The sequence below is a fragment of the Ochotona princeps genome, chromosome 2 (assembly GCF_030435755.1).
Source record: "Ochotona princeps isolate mOchPri1 chromosome 2, mOchPri1.hap1, whole genome shotgun sequence".
Taxonomy (NCBI): Eukaryota; Metazoa; Chordata; class Mammalia; order Lagomorpha; family Ochotonidae; genus Ochotona; species Ochotona princeps.
In genome coordinates this window covers 3642058-3661160 of record NC_080833.1, presented here as the reverse complement: position 1 = coordinate 3661160, position 19103 = coordinate 3642058, and the positions used below count along the sequence as shown (strand labels likewise).

At 55.3% G+C, this 19103-nt stretch overlaps 1 protein-coding gene across 1 annotated transcript in view; it reads right to left on the bottom strand.

Annotated features, from left to right (window-relative positions):
• LOC101529813 (calmodulin-binding transcription activator 1) overlaps positions 1 to 17211 on the bottom strand; it is a 439149-nt gene extending 421938 nt beyond the window's left edge. The window contains exon 1 of the mRNA XM_058674694.1: positions 17148 to 17211. The gene's annotated coding sequence lies outside the window, so the exon portion shown is untranslated. The remainder of the gene's footprint in view (positions 1 to 17147) is intronic.
• Between the last annotated feature and the right edge of the window lie 1892 nt (positions 17212 to 19103).

Sequence of the window (19103 nt, the reverse complement as noted above, 5' to 3'; positions counted from 1 at the left end):
ATCCAGGAACACCACCACATTTTCCCATGAGGGTGGCAGGGGTCCAGACACTTTCCCCAGCTTCTGCTGCCTTCCCAGAGCAGTAGCAGTGCTCTGTCTAGAAAACAGAGCAACTGGGACTCGAATAAGCACTCCAATAGAGCATACCAGAGCCACAAGTGGCAGGCTAGCCAGCTATACCACGTACACCCTTGCCTACCTCTTGGGCCCTAGGGAGATGCTAACAGCCCAAGTGAAGAGGGTATGGATGAGAACACAGCCAGAAGTGAATGGTGCAGGTCCTGCAGGAAGGGTTTGAGGAGTGTGAGCCAACCCTGGCCTATAGGGTCACAGACATCCCTTCCCAGATCCTGAGGGTACGGCTTCAGCAAAGAGGGAGCATGATGAACCTCAAGGCCCTGCTCACCTCCCTTCAACCCTGGAGCCACAGGCACCCAGTATGAGAACTGGGTCCCCTGGCACTCCTGTCATGTCTGATCGCTGGGTGACCCCAACATCTGTCTCAGGCACCTGAGCTGTGTGCCCTTCCCACAGGCACAAGGAGCAGAAGAGAAAAGCACGGATCAGCAGGAGCAGAGCTTCCAATGTGGGTGTCACAAATCACGTGTTGGTTGGATCTTCAGCCGGGGGAGACACAAGACCACCACAGCCCATCCAGTCTAGGCGTGACTCGGCGGGTTTAACGTGGCAGACATTGCATCCGCAGCACAGACCTTCGTCTTATTCATGGGAATCATTATTCAAAACATGTCACCACCCAATCAATACAAAAGTTAAAACTCATCAATATTTAAATTTTTCCAATGGACGTCTTATCATTCAATCTAGAAGAGAGCTCAGCAGATCACAAAATCCATTATTTAATCTTTTGGGTCTGCAAGAGTTCAGAATGAAGCACTACACGGTGTCATCTGTTGCCTGAGCAGATCAAATTGGAGGTGGGGGAGGAGTGGTTGGGGGGATGGCATTGCAGCCTTCTTACCTGCAGTGGCCTTGGCAGAAGGTCAGGCACTGGTGACAAAGGGAACTGGCCTGAGGGAGGAGAGGGACCAGCAGAGCCACTGCCTCACGAGCTGGCGAAGCCCACAGTTTTCAGAATGGGTGCCTCCAAGGCCCTCCAGCCAAAACTGCCAGCCCCTCCCACTCTCACACTGGGGTCCCCAGACCTCGGCAACTGCCACTCAGACCAGATGGCTCTCCACGGGGTCCCTCGACCTTCAGAGGCTGACTCCCACATGAAACGTCTCTCCCCTTGCTTCAAATCCACTGGGAAAAGATCCCCTCCTGGGGATCTCCACTGGCATGACACTTCCTCCTGAGCTGCTACCTTAGGCATCTGCGGAGGGACACCACACAGGCCACCACCCTGGCGAGACGCTGTGCCACCCTGACACAGGATCCATCAGTTGGATCCTACCTCCTGCTGTGGCCCCTGTACCCAGCATGGCGCCTGGGACCAGGCAGAGCCCAGCAACACCAATGGATGAACAAATGCTGGACAGATCCCTAGGACAAGTGATGTTTCCAGTGTCCCAAAGACTGACTTGCAGCAGAGGCACCTGGGGGAGGGAAGAATCACTTCCCTGGTCAGGTGGGGTCACCCCCACATACACTTGACTCAATCATCTCAGCACTCAATGACTTCCTGTCTCAGCCTAGGTATCATGTGGGCCATGCCTCCTCTCTCAGCCTAGGTAATCACGTGGCCATGCCTCCTCTCTCAGCCTAGGTAATCACATGACCAGTACCTCCTCTCTCAGCCTAGGTAATCACGTGGCCATGCCTCCTCTCTCAGCCTAGGTAATCATGTGGCCATGCCTCCTCTCTCAGCCTAGGTAATCACATGACCAGTACCTCCTTTCTCGGCCTAGGTAATCATGTGGCCATGCTTCCTCTCTCGGCCTAGGTAATCATGTGGCCATGCCTCCTCTCTCGGCCTAGGTAATCACGTGGGCTAGTGCCTGTCACACTCAGCAGGGACTGGGCAGAAACTGAGAGACCTGTGTCTACCCTGGAGTAACAGGATCGATTCTCGCAGGCAGCATGATGGCTCCAGTGCTCGGACTCCTGCCACTGCCTTGAGAATCAGGGTTTGTGTTTCTGGCTTCTGGCTTTGGCCCTAGACCAGCTCTGGCCAGGCCGGGCATTTGCAAGGTGACCCTGTAGGGGACTCACCCTCTGCCTCTCAGCTAAACGAGTATTCTCTCTCCCTCACACACACACACACACACCTACTCCCCGTTTTTGTCACTGTGGACTGGATATAGACCCCCCCAACACACACACCTAAGCCAACACTGTGGGGCCAGCGCGTCCCCACAGTATGGTGCTCTGCGACATCAATGGGAACCTTGGGAAAGGCTCTGTGTGTGCGGTCAGGTCCAGCCAGACCGCATTTGCCGGTTCTGCCTGTGCCAATTCAGCTGACCACAGACTGGAACTATTTTTTAAAAGGTTAAACACAAATGAAAATAATAATTTTAAAATAACACATTATAGCCACTACACAGCATCTATGTTGCATTTGACATTGTAAATATCCCAGAGAGGACTGAGAGTATGTAGGTTGCCTGGCTCAGGCCCCAGCACTCCACTTCTGATCCAGTCTCCTGCTAATGGTGCCCTGGGAGGTAGTGGTGATGGCTCAGACACCTGGGTCCTTCCCACCCATGGGGAGCCTACGTGGAGTTCTGGGATCCTGGCTCAGGCTGGTCCAGCCCTAGCTCTTGTAGATGTTTGGAGAGGGAACCAACGGATAGAATCTGTGTGTATATGTTTGCCCCTTTCAAATAAAATGAAAATAAGTAAGTATGATTTATGGAAGCATGTGTAAGTTCTTTTGAAATACTATTCCATTTTGTCTAAGACACTCAAGTACTGCCATGGCTTTCGGCATCTGGGGGCAGTGCTGGATCCAGTCCCCGGAGGACGCTGAGGGACACGCTGACTGCCCAGGTCAAGAGGAGCAAAGACAGAGAAAGGGCCCAAGAACAGGTGGGTCCAGCTGTTAGCAGCCCTGTCGGGAGCCACGAGTGAGGTGCAAGGTTCGACCTTGAAGACTCCGCCCGAGTAGACTGCCCAAAAGGCAGGCCAAGGTGGCCACAAACCCATGGGCTCCCATGGTTGTTTCACTATTGTAGCCCGCCCCCAGGGTGGTCTTGGACTGAGAGAGGAAGAGGTCAAAGCCGGTCGGTCCGTGGCAGCGAGCCCACTTTGGCCAGGCGTTTGGATGCAAGCAGTGCTGAGTTCCTTTTGTCTGTGACAGTTCTGAAGCATAAAATATATTGCTAAAGTGAGAGAATATCATTAAAGGTTAATTATGAGAAGCTTAAAGGTTATTTTTGCATATCTCACCTCTTGGACAAAAGGCGCTTCCTCATTATCGTGTTGGAATATAAATTAATCTCTACAGCATTTAAAATGCCACAAGCTCCTGAACTCCATGATGGTGTTAAACACCAGGGATAAATCCGTGCCACCCTTGCCTGCCTATGCTGGGGACGCCTCCTTCCGATCAGCTTGGGCAGGCTCTCTGGAAGCCACGCTAGGGCTCCAAGTCCTTCTCTCTGGACCCAGGGAGACAGGTAGAGATGCCCTTGACCCAGGGTTTGTGCTCACTCTGCAGACCCAGGGCTCTTTCCTCCCACCAAGGTGAGGGGTGGCAGTCACACAGGTGCAAGGCCATAAGCCCACACGGGAAGCCCACACGGTGCCCGACCCTCAGCTCGCCAAGTTCCACTGGTCCCCAGGAGCCCTCCAGGTCCCGGGCCTCTGTCTATGGCTTCCGACAGAAAAGGACGGCCCTGGCCTTAATCAAGTCAGACCGAGTTTCACTGAATAATTCATCCACACACGTTGCATTTCAGCAAGTTTCGCCTCTCCCATGCTGATGCTACGCTTTCCAGGAGTCCAGGGAGGTAGGACTGGCAGAGGCAAGGCCAGACTATCCCCAAAGAGGGCTGAGGCTGTCCACGAAGGGCAAAGGGAGAATTGTGGGAGAAATGCAGCAACCCATGCCACAGGGCAGAAGGCCAACCCCAATCCCCACCCCACCCTGTGCAAGGTCTGGAAGGCAGGAATCACAGGATCCACTGCTCACTCCCCCAACTGCTCCACAGGGACGGAGGGCAGAGAGCCCCGGAGACCTGGGGCTGGGTGAGATAGTCTCCTTGGTGCACCAAAAACAGGCTGGGCCCCTAGAACAGCTGTCGCCAAAGAGGGAGGGACAGAAAAGGACAAGCGGGGACCCCAGGTCTTATCCTAAAGAGCCCACGGCACAGGGGCCTGAAAGGGGAAGCACTGGTTCGGCAGCTGGCCCACGGCTCGTGACTTGGGTAGACCACGCACCTGCCTCCTCTGTCTGCAGAGTGGGCGCAGCACTGCAACCTCCACCACTCATAGCAGAAAACAAGGAGAGAGGAGAGTCCCTTAGATGCTCCGGGGAAGGTGAGAGAACTTAGCGAGTGAAACGTACTGCTAAGACAGTCCGCAGGGCTCTGGAGGGAGGCCCAGGACAAGCTCAGCCCATGCCCCCAACACCCACAGAGTAAGGGAAAGGGCTTGGAGGCCACAAGTAAAGGAACAGCCCAGCAGCCAATGGCTCCAGGCGATGGTTCTGCAGCAAACGCACCTGCCTCTGGGTCATATGATGCCCCAGCAACCCTCACAGCCCTCTGCAGGCTCCAGGTGGTGGGCTAAGAAGATCCAACCCCCACCCCCTATCAGAGAGTTACCCATATGGTCAGATTAAAAACAATGATCTCATCTAATCTTTACCACAGCCCCCTGAGAGAAAGAAGCCTGGGGCCCAGAGGCAGGAAACAACCTGTCCCCTGTCCACCTGCAGTCCCGCAGCCCAAACAGGTCCAGTAGCTCAAATGTGAAAGCCGGAGGCAGCAGAGAGGTCAGAGATGCTGCAGGCTCCACAGGGGGAGAGAGGGGAGCTGGGGGCCTGTGGTAGCCGGGGAAGCAGAGGACAGCTTTCCCCCGGACTCCCCACGAGGGACTCAGGCCCACTGACACCTTGGTGGCAGCCAGCAGGGGCAGTGACACCCACAGAATAGCAAAACGGCCAGTTTGAGGTACTGTGAGCCATCCTGTTCCAGGCAACGTGTTACAGAGGCAATAGTAGAAGGCATGGGGATGACTTGGGGACAGGAGGCACACAGGTCCCCTAAACTGGGAGGTCCCTGGGCATCATTTACCACCAGAAGGGCGGGAACGAAGCCAGGGAACAACATGGGCCCTGGAGCCCAGAGGACAAAGTGGCTTTCTTTAAAAGGCAGGAGCCCCACCCCACCTCCCAGGCACACCCATCCCTGGACCTGCAGGTGCCAGCTGCCATTCGGGATGGAGCATATGGGCTGGGAACTGAACGATCCCAGCCAGTTCCTTGGAACTGCTGAAGGCAAGAAGCTGAAGCTGAGGGCCAGAGTGGTCCACCCTAGCCACTGGGCTCTTGGGCACAGAGTGGTCCACCCTAGCCACTGGGCTCTTGGGCACAGAGTGGTCCACCCTAGCCACTGGGCTCTTGGGCACAGAGTGGTTCACCCTAGCCACTGGGCTCTTGGGCACAGAGTGGTCCACCCTAGCCACTGGGCTCTTGGGCACACAGTAGCCAGGATTAATTATTGGCTTCTCAACTCCCCTTAAGTGTAGCAGCTTCAAATAATTTCTAATCAATGTCCATTAAATGGCTCAGCACAGGCCTGCCGCCCAGGAGGGGAAACTTCCAAAGCAGGGGGAAGGGGTGCTGGGGAAGGGTACCAGGGCCCAGAAAATGCACTTGGTTCTTTGTTAGCATAAGGTTCCCAGCAGCCGTGAGGGGACAGTCCAGGAAGCATCAGAAACACCAAAAACAGGCACAGCACTGAGCCCACCCTGTCCCCAGGAGGAACCAAAGAGGAGAGGCCCATCACAACCTAGACTGAGGCCGGTCAGCGTAGCCCTACACAGGACACCAAGCCCAGGGCTCCTGCGCGAGGTGCCCTAAGACTCCCCCCACCTACAGCCAAGGACGAGCTGGGCTGCGACCTGGGCCACCACCAGTCCTCCATGTCCCTCCAGCCAACGGGAGGACCCATCACTGGGGCCCACACCCCGCGGCATGTCCTCGACAGATAGCTTAAGGACCCGGATTTGCCAGCAGGGCCTGTCTGAGTGGGAGCTGCTGCGGGGACGGCTCCTGAGGCCGGGGTTGGCAGGAAGGGGGCTTCCCTGGTTGAGAAGTGCTGGGTGACCGCCCACTAGTGCCTGTTCATGGCCCTACAAGCTAGACAGACTTCAAACTGGAGTGACAGGCATTGGAGTTCCAGATTGTGACAGCCTTTAACCTCCCAGTGCTCGGAAAGTGGGGTCTAGGTGTGTCCTCCTTCCTGTCTGAGCAGGAACACTGGATGTCTACCTTGTTCCTTTCCTGCCCCGTGGGGTCAGCCTGCCTACAAGGCACACACACAGGGATCCATCCCAAGAGCCCCCACCTCCCAAGACCACGCCCTCTGGAATGCCTGGCTTCCGGCCCCTTGGCGTCTTGGCGCCTGGCACTGCTTGCCCCCAGAACCACACAATCACTTAGACCAAGGCTACCTGTTCATCTGCGCCCGGGCAACTTAAAGGTGAGAAAAGCCACCCCCTGCCCGAGCACGCCACCCCCTACCCAAGTGCACCAACCCCTGCCCAAGCACACCACCCCCTGCCCAAACGTGCCACCCCCTGCCCGAGCACGCCACCCCCTGCCCAAGTGCACCACCCCTGCCCGAGCATGCCACCCCCTGCCAGAGCACACTCTTCTGATTGAAATTCACCTGACCAATGCTGCTGTGCTGGGTTTCCCATTGAAATCAATTGAATCCAATTGATCCTGGCCCCGATCTGCCTTCCTCCTCCAGCTCCGTGCGTACACACACGCACACACACACACACGCACACACACGCGCGCGCACACACACACACCGGCCCCACTCTGTGTGTTGTCTGCCATTGCTCTTGTTATCTCAGATATGCGTGACATGTCTCTCCAATTAGATGAGGGGCCGTGTTTTCCACTGCCTTTGTCACCGTGCAGGGCCGGCTTGCGGCCCCTGCACGCGGCAGTAAAGGCTTGCTGGCAGACGCTGGACAGCACGGAGCTGTACTTCCACACGCCCCGGTGACGGGGGCTGTCCCGGGGGTTTCCACACTAGCTCCCTAGAGGCGGCCACTGCAAGCTGCGTGTCAGTGATAGCATCTCATCCTCCCGGTTAACGAGGCCTCGAACCCGAACCAGATCCAATCCTGGCACCTCCCTCAGTCACGCCAGCATGTCAGGACTCTGCATCACCTGCCAGAGGGAGCCTCTTTCTGCTCCAACGCTGAGGGATGACTGGAGGAGGGCAGGCGCCTGAGCCCCCACAGCCAGCGCTCTCCTCGGCAGCAAAAGCCGGGGACCCACAGGAGCTCCCAGGGGACACTTGCCAACAAGGAGCTCTTGGCCGAGTGAAAGGGCACGGTTCTGCCCATGTGCCCACTCCTTGGGAGTGGCCCTAAGACCCTGCAAAGAGGAAAACATTCAAGTGTGAGTCAGAAAGGCCTGATGCTAGCCTCAACCTGGGTGACTGGACAAGCAGAGTGACCCCTGGGTCTCAATGGCCTCATTCTTGAGTAGAGGGGGTGGCTGGACAGGACAAGCCAGGCCGTGTGTGTGCTCTCCCTGCAGCCCTCCTTCACCTGCCCTCCAGCTCCCTCTGCCTTCCCTCTCTGTCTCCAGTGTACCCATGGACATCAGCTCCCTGACCGGGCCGTGAGGAGAACGGAGGCTCCTGATCTGAAGGGCTTGGCAGGCATGTTTACAAACGAGCAGAAACAGGACGGACATAAAACCATAGGAAACAGAAGCCGCAGCCAGCTCGTAGCCGAGCATCTGGACAGAAGGCCAAGCCATCCTTCGCCTCCTGGGGAAGCCCCCAGGGATTTGTAAGTGGACTCCGAGGCTGTGCGCTCAGCGTCCTTCCACCGGGCCTGCACCCTTGTTGCACCCAGTGTGGCTGAGCCCTCAGTGGCAACTCCTGGCAGCAGGCACCTGCTCTGCGGAAGGCAGGGCACAATTCGACTCTGCCCTCCGCTTCACCTGCCACATTGTAGGAGCAGTCCCCAGCGCACTTAGGGCCCCTTCCTAAATGAACAGCTGTGTCACTTCAGCCAGTTCAGACCCGTCTCCAGACACTGAACCCCAACTTTGCAGCATGGGATAAACTCACAAAGCACCCACCTCAACTTACTAAATTAATTCCAAAGCACAATTGTTTTCAGTCTTCATTTAAAATTAGTCTTCGTTAATCTAGATTTAATGACATAGGAAATGGAAATTCCCTTAATAAAACAAGTTATGAATATTTATCATTCCATCTACCTGAAAATTGAATAATTCATCAATTAACTTTAGTATTAATTATTTAATGCAAAATTAATAAACTGCAGGACTCGTATGTATGCCTGCAGACCCTCTGGCGAGGGGCAAGGAAATGAAGCAACAGGGAACGAGCTGGCCGTGGGGAACCCCAGCCCCTCATATAGGTTTCTCAATGAGAAGCTGTGACAAGCCACTCACTTGGAAAGCGGAGAGGTTAGCTTCTTGCCATGGAATTCTGGGCAACAGCTAAAAAGAACTCGAAGTTTGGTAATCTATGAGAGAACTGTTCTCCCATGCAGTCAGTATTCCCCCACACTGGCAGCGGAGAACGGTGGAGAACGGCCCGCACACCAAGTCCCCTGCCAGGTCTCACCCCAAAGCCTCAGTGAGGATTCTGCCCCACAGAAGGGGGACTGAGCTACACCTGTAGGAGCAGCAGCTGTCAGGGTGGAAAAGGAGAGGATGCAGTGGCCAGCAGCAGGGGCAGGGAGGACAGGACGCAGTGGCCAGCAGCAGGGGGCAGGGAGGACAGGACACAGAGGCCAGCAGCAGGTGGCAGGCAGGAGGACAGGACACAGTGGCCAGCAGCAGGTGGCAGGCAGGAGGACAGGACACAGTGGCCAGCAGCAGGGGGCAGGGAGGACAGGATGCAGTGGCCGGCACGAGGGGCAGGGAGGACAGGACGCAGTGGCCGGCAGGAGGGGCAGGGAGGACAGGACACAGTGGCCAGCACCAGGGGGCAGGGAGAGGGGGACAGGACACAGTGGCCGGCAGGAGGGGCAGGCAGCAGGCAGCTGGCATCTGCCAAATCCTGAGCCACAGACACCGGTTCTGGCCTGGGGAGGGGGGCCCATCACTGAGGTCAGATCTGACTGTGACTTCTAGGGAACTGAGGGGGCAGCAGACAGAAGAACATGTGCCCTCTGAAAGATGGGGTCCTGGTGTCCCCCTCCATGCACTGAGGGGCTCTCTGCCAAGCTTAGCAGAATGCCTGGCCTTCCTGGGGTCCCGCCCAACATCTTGCCGCTTCATTCCCCACCATCCACCCAACAGCCAGGGTAACGGTGCCGCTCTCATTTACTCACATACCTGCTTGCTCCCTGCTGCGGGGATGGGGGCTCTCACTGCACCCAGCCTGCTCCCTTACGGCCTCGTGGACCCCCAGACCGGCCCCACCTTCACCGCTCTCCCTACCGTGACTGCCTCTCACCACCAAGACACAGCATCCGGACCTCTGCCTAGGACTCAGCCCTCGGGGAACTTACTGCAGGGGTAGCTGCTCCTGCACGCTCCCCAGTGTGCAGTCCCTGCCCTTTGGCCATCTTAGTCACTGCTTAGTCACACGCAAAGCTCATCATATGGCATGCGCGGGAAGCCATCAGACCATATCCATTAAATAAGCAGACGACCCAGTGCTCCCTGACAACTGCTTGAAGGTGAGGACTTGGTGCCAGCCGGGGACTAAGTAAGCTCACTGCCACACCTCCTCCCAGTGCCAGCCAGCAGCCTCTCCCCTGTGCAGTGCAGAGCCCAGGTCAGTGATGCGTGGACATTCTGGTGCCCGGCACCTGCAGGTGGTCTGTGTCACAGTGTGGCTGTAGACACAAAAGCCCCCCTTGCCTGCCTCCATGGCCACCTTGCTGTTCCAGAGTGCACTGCCTGCGAGCACCCACAGCCTAGCTCTGCAACCTTCCCTACGCCTGTGGCCAGCTGTCCTCCAGGCTACTGCTTCTCCACAGACGAGCTCCAACTCCATGCAGGCAGAAGGCACGGAGCCAGGAAGATGTCAGCGCCAAGCGCCTGAGGATGCCACACAGCAGGGCCAGGAGCACTGCCCACGTCGCCAAGGCACCGCACAGTCAGGATGTGCATCCCCTGGCCCCTGGGTCACCCCAAACTACGCGGCTTGATGTTCCCTACCAAGAGAGGCCAGGAACAGCCAGGATGGAAACATTAATGTTGTCTATTTTGAATAAGAGTTATTTTACTTATTGGGAAGGCAGAGTTACAGAGAGAACGAGGAAGAGACAGGAGAAAAGAAAAAATTCTGCAATCACTGGTCCACTTCCCAAGTGGCCACAGTGATTAGAGCCCGGCTAGGCTGTCAGCTGGAGGCAGCGGTCTTGCTCTTAGGGTACCTTCCTCTGCCTTCCCAGGCCACTAGCAGGGAGCTGGAATGGAAGTGGAGCAGCCGGGACTTGAACCTGCACTCACACCCATACTTGCTAGCACTGCAGGCAGTAGCTTAACTTGTCATGCCAAACCACCAGCCCCTAATGTTTTCTTTTACAATAAAAAGTTCTCTCCTCATGCTGTTAAGTAACAGACTGAAGAGAGAGAACAGTATCCAGTACAGGTAGCAGTGTGTGTGAATGTTGTGGGTTCAGGGTTGTATATGTGTTCCTATGTACAAACATGTATTAGTGTGTATGTGTGTGAGTGTTGTGGGTTTAGGGGTATGTTTGAGTACCTATGTGTAAGTGTGCATGTGTATTTCTGTACCGTATGCATGCAAGGGTTGTGGACCGTGTGTGTATGTCCCTGTTTCATGGGCCTTGTGTAGTGTGGCTATTACATGTAGAACTGTGTGTCTGGTGCTCCTGAGCACGTGTGTGCGTCTGGTGTAAGTACACACACACACAGAGCTCACAGAGCAGAGGCTCATGTGGAAACTGGGTCACACAGCCCAGCTGGAGAACAAGAGAAGGCGTCCCAGCTCTGTTTCTGATTGATTGTGCACTTGTTTAGAAAAGCTCCGTGATGAAGGGCAGTGGGGAACCCAAGAATAGCAAAGCCAGTGACACCTCCTCACCCAGCCCAGAACACCAGGCCGTCGGCTAACTGCTCATCACACGCAAACTCACCAGCTGCGAAAGGTAGCTTATTCCAAAGCATGCCTTCCCTTCCTGCCCCAGAATGCCGCAAACCCCCAGGCCCACCCTGTCTCCACGGCGAGCACCTGCAGAGGAAACACTATGGATGTCACAGGGCCCGTTACAGGGACGCCAGCCAAGCCCCGCTTCCCAAGTGCAGGAGAGGCACGAAGAAACTAAGAATAAACTGGTAGGCAGAACACGGCAACAACATTAGTCAATGGGCACTGACAGGGCATGCAAATGCCTTTCCATTTCTGTGAGCCCAAAGCCAGGGGGAGATTTTTTTATTCTCAGAAATATTCATCATTGCCGGGGTGTCCTGCTTAAAGAGATCAGAGGCATCGGCCAGGCGGGAAGTCTCCAGACTGCAACACAGGCCCCTGGTTGACAGCCATCCCAGAGGACACATCCACACTACACCATACCAAGACAAGAGGTGTCCACGGGCCACAGTCACAGATACGCGCGTGGCATGCTGGATGGCCCTCTGGGTTCTGCCCGGAGAGAGGTCGCAACACACTTCCCTCCAAAGCAAGAGTGGTCCACAGGAGAAGGGGGCGGCCCGGCCAGCACCTAGCACCAGCTGTGGGAGGGGCTTGGTGGCCACATGTCTCAGCACCAGGCCTCCTTGGCAGGAGCAGCTGTGCATTTACCCTCCTCAAAACTGCCTCTGGGGGAGCAGGCTCTCAGCGGGCTGGCTAGCTCCACACCAGCGTAGCAGGGGTCACTTCCTGGCTCTGACTCGGGACTCCCACTGGCTGGTCAGCACAGACCCTGGGAGCCAGCAGTGACTGACCGCGTTCCCACCATCCACGGGAGAGACCTGCATTGAGTTCCCAGCTCCCAGCCACTATTTTAGCATTTGGGGAGGGAACTAGTGAACGGGAGTGCCCACTGCTTCTCTTTCTGCCTCTCTCTCTCTGCCTCTCTCCCTCTCTCTCTCTCTCTCTCTCTCCCTCTCTCTCTCTCTCTCCCCCTTCCTCTCCCTCTCTCTCAATATCTCCCTCCTTCTTTTTCTATTTATCTCTCCCTACCTCTCAAATACATGACAAATGATTTTTAAATATTGTAAGTACATTTATTTTTATTTGTTTAAATAATCTTCCACCCACTGGGTCACTCCCCAATGCCCCCAACAGCTGGAGCTGCAGCTGGCCGAAGCCAGGGGCCCAGGGGTCTGTCTGAGTCTCCGACATAGGCAGCAAGGACTCAAGCGCTGGAGCCGCCACCTGTGCCTGTGAGGGCGTGTATGAACAGAAAGCTGGGGTGGCAGCAGAGCAAGGACTCGGAGTTAGGGACTCTGGCATAGGGTGCAAAGACTGCTGAGCTAAATGCCCACTGGGAGGGGGGGGAAGGAAGGAAGGAAGGAAGGAAAGGAGAGAGGGAGGAAGATTTTAGTTTCTTGAGGCATTTCTGCAGAGTAAAAAGGAGTTACAGAAAGAGACAAAAACAAGAAACAAAATGGCAGGTGAGAGCAAGACGAACAGGACAGAGAGAAGGGATGAGAGCCCAAGGGGAGCAACCCCAAGGGAGGCCAGGGAGGACGAGGTGGCAGGAGGAGGCAGCATGGTCCCAGCCTCTGAGTCAGGTGTGATGTCAGGCGCATAAAGCCAAGGGGACAGCGACAGGGATGTCGGTGACCAGGGCTGGGAAGGGGATGCAGGTTGAGACCTGACAGGGAAGGTTCAGAGCAAGCTAGGGGGCCTGCAGGACTCGGGCAGAACCATGATCTGCAGGCAGCACTGGGGTGGGAGACAGGGGCAGGTGGTGGAAGGCAGCGCACACTCCCAGGGCCCTACACCACACACGTGGCTCATGGGAAGATGGAATTTATAGGTAGGTTTAAGGGCAGGCATTTAGCTAGCACTTACAGGGCCTGGGTGTGATACCTGGCTCTGGTCTCTGACAGGCTGGGAGGCAGTGGGAATGGCTCCTGCTGACCTCGTGGGAGGCTGGAAGTGAGTTCCCAGCTGCTGGCACTGGCCCAGCGGGTGCATCTGGGCATTTGGGAAGTGACCCAGCAGATGGGGACTTCTCTGCATCTCAAACAGATAAAAAGAAACAAAAGATAAGTTTATTTGGTGCAAAAGAGACGCTATCCAAACACATTTTTTTTAAAAAAACACTTCCACTTTCCATGACTTTCCCATGCCTGTTTACTGCTTATTGGAAAGAAGTGTTTAGTCTTCATTATAGAAAAATTCTATTACAAGACCCTTAGTGTTTCAGTGTCAAGGTGCTATCAGTATCAATCTACTGAATTAATTAGATAGTTAATAGCATGTCCCATCCTCCCCACCAGTGTTAACAGGATTCCTGAGCAGGAAGCATTTTCACTTTAATCTTGAGCTTGCTGCGTCCTCGGATTCCAGGGAAGCTGGCCCTTGTCCCGGGGCCGGGAGCGGGATGGAGAATAAATTACCAGGATGGCTCATCTCTGCAATCACCTGCCTGCCTCCAGCTGGCTCCGCACCTGCCCTTTGCATCTCTCCCATGCAGCCTGGGCACAGGGAGCCAAGGCGGACCAGGGAGGGCAGCTCAGGGGAGCGCCAGGCTGGTGTGCCTGAACCACCCTCAGCAACAGAGAGGGGCACTTGCAGACACCTGGGTTCCTTGAGGGGATCAGAATTCGTGGGAGTGATTGCTTGGGGGAGGAATACCAGTGCCACCTTCCAATCCCCCACACCCTCTGGACATGGCAGTGCAGTGGGAAAGCCAAGCTTGTGAACAGTGCAGCTGGCTCCAAGACCAGTGCTGCCGTCTGTTCCCTGTGCAGCCCTGGGAGTTCACGGGCCTGCTCTACCTCTAGGTTACTGGTGGTGTGGCCGTAGGCCTTTAGGAGCAGGTACTGGCTCAGCTGGCCAATGCTCAGGTTCAATAAACAAGAAACAAAAGCAGGAAACAGCAGCGAACTCAGATCTCTTCCTTGACATCACTCAAGCTCATGTTCTGATCTCACACGAAGGTGTCCGGCCCTGGTCATGGATCATGTCGCCTCAAAACTCCTCTGACTGTGAGATTCAGACTTAGAGGAGGCGGTGAGGCAATGAGTAAGTGAATGAGGAATGGCAAGGACACCTTGGGCATCAGGTGGGCACAGGCACTCTGGAGAAGTGCCAAGAGACAGAGGGAAGGGGCCTGGCTGCGGGCAGGCAAGCACTTTGGAAGAGGGAAGCCTGAAGGAGGAGCAGGAAGAACAGAGAATGAAGAACATTCCTCCTTTCAAGTCCTTGGGAGGACCGGGGAGCATGGTGTCCCCCGAGGTCTCCAAATGGTGTCTGGGAGCTGAGCCCAGGAAAAGGCGTCCTGAAGGGTGATCTTTCGACCTGATGCTGTATCCTCCTAGCACACCTCATTATTAAACAGGTGAGCAGGGCTCCCGGGACCCTCTCTGTAATTAGGGCAGGATCTGAGCGAGGGCTAAATTTATAACCTCACCATCAGCAAGCCACAGAGGCGGGCCGTAGGTCCCTCCGCAGCTTCTATACCAACATCTATATGTGGACTGATTACAGCAATTAATTTAATAGGGATTCCTCCGCACAAACAATGTATCATTTTATTAGGAAACTCTATAAATGTCAGTGGTGCAATTCATTTTTATTAATTTTCCGAAATGAAATTAGCAGTGGCGGCAGCGGGCAAACAGAAGCCGCATCGCCTGAGCGTTCAGCAGGGTATGGGTGCCATTAATTCCTTAATTCCGAGAGGTCAGCTTGGACAGGCTCAGCAGTTAACAGCACCAATTAATTTCAATCCTAGAGGTGGCGGGCAGAGGGTGGTGGGGGATCTAAATTCAACTCTACAACTAATTCAGGAAGATCCTTGAACAAGCACAGCAACTATGCTCTCTCCTGGGACGAAGCGCTTCGCAGCATAAACACACGCGGATGCTATGACAGCAACAGAAACCTTCTGTCTCCTCCCTCTGGCTTCAGGAAAGAAATGCACCCCTCCAAGCTCTAGGGGAGCCCTCAGTAGGCTGGGGGTCCCTCTGCACCACAACTCCGAGTGGGAGTGGTAGCGTGGAAAATAGTTCTGGACAGCATCACATCTGATGCCCACAACAACGCAGGGTGGGTAGGGCCTACTTCAACTTCCTTTCATATAGGAAGAAGAGACAGGGGAGTGATCTTGTACACTCGCCAAGCCACCAAGGGATGGAGTCGGGGCTAACACCCAGATCCCTCTCCGCTGTGTTTGCACCTGCTGGGCCTCGGGTGGGGTGTCGCTGACTCCAAGTCAGGCATGACTCTGAGTGACACTCATGTCTCAACTCAAACCCCAAAGCAAGGCTGAAACTCAATCTTCTTGCTGTATCGGGCTCAGCATGTGTCTGTGGGTCTGAACTCAAACACCGACCTACTCAAGGGACACTCCTGCCTGCACTTTCGCTGCCTGCCCACGAGGGTCTCGCGAAAGCGCTGAAGGGTGAGTCCTTGCCATGGAGCAGTCAGGGGACAGCACGGAATGAAACCAAAACTGCCTCCTTCTACTCCTAGGACAGAGAGTGGTGTTTGGGTTGCTTGTTTTAAGGGGAAGATTCCAAGTATGTGGTCCCAGCCCATACCCAGGAATGTTGGGAATAACAAAGCCTGAGGCCCCCACTCCACGCCTGGATCAGCTGGGCCCTGCAGCTCACGGGATGACCCTCAGTTAGGGGAATGACAGTTCTAGAAGAAGACGTCCTAGGAGCAAGCAGCCATGAGCGTGCCAGGCCTGTGACGCGGCTGCGACACCAAACAGTATGTTGAATGCCTCCCCGCCTCACGGAAGCCCTGGCCCCTCTTCAGGCCAGATGCTCGCCCCAAGTAGAACACCCTGGGGATCAGGAGTCTAGGGACCCAATCTTGCACGTTGCTGACCTTGTCCCAGACGGGAGGGTTGGCCCTCACCTACAGGACACTGACCAGTGACAGCAAGCCAAGCCTCTGGGAGCGATAACTTGAAATAAACAAAGAAAAAAAATAGGTGACGGATGAGGCCCTGCCTCCTCCACAGCTCAGCAGAAGGTGCAGCAGGCCCAGCTCAGACCCCACTCTCCAGGCCCAGCTCACAAGCCTGGGGACTCCAGGTGCTTCAGAATGCAGCCTGGGCCTCCCCGCCTGTCACATTCAGACCTGCTGCCCAGCTGTGCTGTGAGCTGATCCATACCAGGCCCTGTCCCCTCAGGGCCAAGGCGCAGCAACTGGAAGCTTCTAGAAGGAAACTCACGGAAAATGAAAACCTAGAAAGGGGAGGAAAGAAGACGCTGCCTTTAAAGGAGACCCCAAGCCCCCACGTCATGTTCTTTAGAAAGTCAGGACAGGAAGTTTCGCCTCCGGAACGCAGGTCCACTGTTTGTGTCCAGTCCCTCTAGCCCCAAGTGGCAACAGGAGGTAAGCGTTTGTGGCAGGGCCTGGGCTGCAGGACATTTGCTGCGTACCCAACCACAAACCCAGCCCAGCTTCTTCCCGAACAGCACCCTCCTGCCCCAACCAGGAAGAGCCTGGCTTGGAGTTTGCCAATGCACTGAGATCAAAGTGGGCTGCCAAACTCACTTCTTTCCTTAAAACCTACATTTCCGGGGGGAAGCTGCTGGCAAGTAGGACAGTTCCCAAAACAAGCTTTCCCTGACACGCCTGCCTAACTGGGCAGCCAAACACCTGACTGCAGGGCCCAGCCTCAGCCACCAGGCCCAGCCCACAGACTGGCAGCCACATCGCGTGGCATTCATCCAGCCGTACTTGCTAGTGGTACCTCTAGTGAACGAACTGGCCCATGTGGTCCAAGCTGGCAGACCCCACGTGGCATTCTCAAAGACTGACGGACCAAACCAGATCCTGTATAAGAATCAATCCATTCACTGTGCACGTTGGAAAAAACTGCAAGATGAGGGACATTACCTTGTCTTAGGGGAAGTGGTTAGCCATTCTTCGTGTTTCTCAAATGTTATTAAATAAGCTGCAATTTCCTGCAACAGAAGAATAAAAAGATAATAGCAACAGTTAGCTCACATCGGATCCTGAGAAATCAGAAAGTTTTCTTTTTTTTTTTTTTTTTGCTGTTTCCTAGTGGCCATCCTCTGTGGCGAGGCTGGAGCTGCCCCCTGCTAGGAAAGCACTGACTCTGGACGCAGGGTCGACCCAGAGTCTCAGTCCCCCGCACTCCGCCTGTCCCTTCGCAAGCATCAAAGCTCCGGGCTTCAGAAGATGAGTCGGTGGCAAGGACAAAAAAATGTTTCTCTGTGGAAAGAAAACATCAGACACCCTGTGCGGATTCTAAATGTCATTCATTGGAAGCAGAACCACCTGCCGACCCCAGCGGGCTTCCACTCACGCAAGGTCACGATTGGCAGGTGTCGCCTTTCCCTGAGGCTGGACAGCTCTTTCATCTTTGTCACGAGAGACGTCGTGTTCCCTCCACCTGAGTCCTAATCCCCTCAGCCAAACCACACAATGATTGAAAAGACAGAGCCACGTGAAGAGAGAGAAAGTTAGCCTTTCCCCTACTGATAACTTAATCTATTGAGCGGCACTTCAGAGATGAGCAGGCTCAGAAGACCTGAGGGCAAAGACGGAGGAAGTGTGGCCACCTGGAGGTAAACGAAATATTTATAGACACAACAACACCGCTGCAGATAGAATTACTGATTTATTAATAATTTCCATAAAAAGCTGGTGATGACATCAACATAAGGCAGTGTAACAGCTCTGAGACGCGATACGGCCCATTACTTCCAGCTCCAAACAGATCTGCTAACATGAAATTGGCAGGATCGTACGTTAAACTCAGGCTGGGCTCCTCTATGGCTCCCTTGATTGTGGTGCGGCCAGGGCACATGGGGCTGCCACCTGGGAGAACCAGCAAGCGCTCCCTGTGGGTGCTCCCTGCGACCAGGGCTGCTAAAGGAGGGTAGCTTGCAGGGCACCAGCCCATCTGCCCAGCAGCCAGGAGCCTCTTTTGGACATTACAGAGCTGCACCTGGCCCTGGAGACACCTACACTCAGGTTTGAGCAACAAGAACAGGGGACGCTCGGGCCCGGCGGCATGGCCTAGCGGCTAAAGTCCTCGCCTTGAACGCCCCAGGATCCCATATGGGCGCCGGTTCTAATCCCAGCAGCTCCACTTCCCATCCAGCTCCCTGCTTGTGGCCTGGGAAAGCAGTCGAGGACGGCCCAATGCTTTGGGACCCTGCGCCCGCGTGGGAGACCCGGAAGAGGTTCCTGGTTCCCGGCATCGGATCGGCACGCACCGGCCCGTTGTGGCTCACTTGGGGAGTGAATCATCGGATGGAAGATCTTCCTCTCTGTCTCTCCTCCTCTGTATATCTGACTTTGTAATAAACTGAATAAATCTTTAAAAAAAAAAAAAAAGAAGCGGGGACGCCCAAAACCGGGAGGCAGAGTGGGTTACAGCAGAAAATGGGGCTGAGGCCATGGAGAGTAACAGGCCCCGGGCCCCAGGTGGAGATCAAGGCTCATCCAGGGAACCGACTTCTGCCCCGAGGGAGCCGATGACTGGGCACAGAGAGGCCAGGCCACTTGCATCTGGAAGCCTGGCCCTTGCACAGGGACCCGGGGAGCAGCGACCAAGCAGCTGCTTTGTGCAAGTTGCTGCTGCTGATTGCAGTTAAAGGACCCAAATAATGAGTAGCTGGTCCCCTTGTACAGGGTTCTCGCATCTCTGAGCCTTCTCACATCCTGTTTCCTCTCCGTAGGTCTCAGTGTACACAGATGGAATGACACTTCCTGGGTCTAGGCCTTCTAACATAACATCCCGCACAGGGCAGAGCCCCTCCCCACTCCCTAGCACCTACACATCCCTCCAGTGTGTGGAATTGGGCAGTCGGTATGCTTGCA